Below are 2801 nucleotides of genomic sequence, written 5' to 3' on the forward strand. Positions count from 1 at the left end.
GCCTCCGGCGAGCGCAGGGACCCACGTGGCAGCCCCGCCCGACCCCTCCGCAGCGCCCGGACGGCGCAGCCCCCGCGCCCGGCCCCGCGCGCCTACCCATTGTGGCAGCTCCGAGGGCTCCCTGCGACTGGCGAGCGAGGAGTCCGGAGGGAGGACTTTTTGCGAAGGTGTTGCTTCCTGTGACTTGGTTTCCAGGCCCTGCCCAGCCACCTGTGCGGCTGGAGGTGTGCAGGCGGGGCGGCCGGGCTCCACCCTTGGAGGCGGCGGAACAGCAGCGGGCAGAGGTCAGCGCCCTTGCGCCCCCGGCGGGGCACCCTGCGGCGCCTGGAGTCCGCTGTTCCGCCCCCCCGCCTCTGGGGCGTCCAGACGCGCCGCGGGAGGGACCGCGGGGCACCTGGGCCGGGGACTCCCCAGCGTAAGCGCGCATCTGAGCCCCCAAGAGGGCAAGTGAAACCCAGGCTCTCCGACCTCACCTGGTCGGGGTGAGGCCGAAAATGTGCATTTGTAACAAGTTCCAAGATGAGGTCGAAGCTGCTACTCCAAGGCCCCCCGCCGCCCGGGATGGGGGGAGGGGGTAAGAACTGCGCTGGGAAGACACTAGGTCTGCGCGGGGAAACAAAGGCCAGCGGAGAGTTGGTCAGTTTCGTGTGGGCACATGCGCGGACGTGTAGCTTGACCTGGAGCGTTTGTGTGGAAAGCATTTCTGGAGGATTCTGCATGTTCTTTCTTTAAGAATAACACAACCAAAAAGAACAATAATACAGCAATGAACTCCAGATCATTTTTCTGTTTACCTGTCTAACTCGAGGAGGGGTTTTGTGCTCTGCCCACACTGAAAGGAACATTATAAAGGGAAATGAAAGCAAGTTTATTACCGTGTTTTTTTGTTTTGTCTTTTTGCCTTTTCTAGGGCCACTCCCGCGGCATATGGAGGTTCCCAGGCTAGGGGTCTAATCAGAGCTGCAGCCACCGGCCGGGGCCAGAGCCACAGCAACGCGGGATTCGAGCTGCGTCTGCAACCTACACCACAGCTCACGGCAACACCGGATCCTTAACCCACTGAGCAAGGCCAGGGATCGAACCCGCAACCTCATGGTTCCTAGTTGGATTCGTTAACCACTGAGCCACGACGGGAATTCCATTACCCTGGTTTTTTAAAGCATAAAAGTATACATAAAACGTACCGTCATTAACCAGTGTGTACATTAAATGGCATTAAATACACTCACACTGTTGGGCAACCATCACCACCATCCAGCTCCGAAACTTGTTCATCTTCCTAAAACTGAAACTCTGTACCCATTAAACACTAACTCCCCGTGCCCCTCCCCCAGCCCCTGGCAACCATCATCCTACATTCTTTTTAAAATTTTTTATATTCGTTTTTAAATTTTTATCAGTTGATGTACAGTGTTCTGTCAATTTCTGCTGTACAGCAAAGTGACCCAGTCATACGTAAATATACACTTTTTTTCTCATATTATCTTCCATCATGTTCCATCACATGATTGGATATAGTTCCCTGCGCTGTACAGCAGGACCTCATTGCTTATCCATTCTAAAGGTAATAGTTTGCCTCTATGAAACCCAAACTCCCCCTTGGCAACTACTTTCTGTCTCTATGAATTTGGTATCAAGGTATCTCATATAGCTAATCATTATTTGTCCTTTTTTTAGGGGGGTGCCAAATTATTTTATTTGAAGGAATGGTACTAAGGAAAGAACTTAAGTAGATGTTTTGGTATGACTTATAGAAAAGGCAAAGGCAACCCAAACATGCATGCACGACTTTGGTGACCAGGGAGGTCACCCCCGTGCCTATGGGAAGCCAGCTCTCAGTATCACTGTTTCCAGGGGGTGCTTGTCAAAGAGATACTCCGCCATGCTGGAGTCGGGGGTCCCCCTCCTGCACAAGTTGGTTATGTGGTCACCCAATTCTTTGATGGATTCCACCTGCTCATTCAGCCAGCGTGTCTCAAAGAAGTCACACAGATGGGATCATTTTTGTCAGTGGCCACTTAGTACAGTTCCAGTCGTGACTGATTCATGTTTTTCCCCAAGTGCAGCACACATTGCACTGCCTTCGGCCCATTCCCCCAGGCATCGATGTCTGGTTTCTTGACACTTTGAGGGAAGGTTTGGACACCTCTTTGGCTCTGTACCTTCCTCGATTTCTCAGCATGTTCCCTCTCCTCACGGGGTTGGTGAAAGCACGAGGTGAAATTCTCCAAAGCCATAGCATCAGAGTCAAAACGACACGGACTGGTAGACATAGAAGCCGCAGGGCTCCAGGTTGATCTGGTAATTGACAGTGGCCTCCGAGTCCTGGTGGTAGTTCTGGGGCACCTGCCAGGGGGTCAAGGTCAGCATGGTGGGCAGCTGAGGAGAGGTGGCCGGGGCGAGGGCTTGGAGCGGTCTGAAAGCACGGTGAAGAGGCGGCAAGGGCTGGCTCTGAGCAGCTGCTGGGCAGGGGATGAGGGCTGTTGAAGCAGGAAACCACAGTGACTCTCCACAAAGACTGTCAGTATTTGTGCTTTTCTGTCTGGCTTCTTTCACTTGCTAGAATGTCTTCCAGGTTCATCCATGTGAGAGCACGGGTCAGGGCTTCCTTCCTATTCTGCACATGTCACATTTTTTCAAAATGATTTTTATTTTTTCCATTATAGCTGGTTTACAGTGTTCTGCCCATTTTCTACCATACAGCAAAGTGACCCCACCACGCATACATTTTTTTCTCACATTATCCTCCATCATATTCCATCACAAGTGACTAGATAGTTCCCTGTGCTATACAGCAGGAT

The 2801-nt window shown here is 52.3% G+C and overlaps 1 pseudogene; it reads right to left on the reverse strand.

The window, feature by feature from the left end:
* On the reverse strand, window positions 1779-2370 carry LOC100522098 (annotated as a pseudogene).

This window comes from Sus scrofa, chromosome 11, assembly GCF_000003025.6.
Source record: "Sus scrofa isolate TJ Tabasco breed Duroc chromosome 11, Sscrofa11.1, whole genome shotgun sequence".
Taxonomy (NCBI): domain Eukaryota; kingdom Metazoa; phylum Chordata; class Mammalia; order Artiodactyla; family Suidae; genus Sus; species Sus scrofa.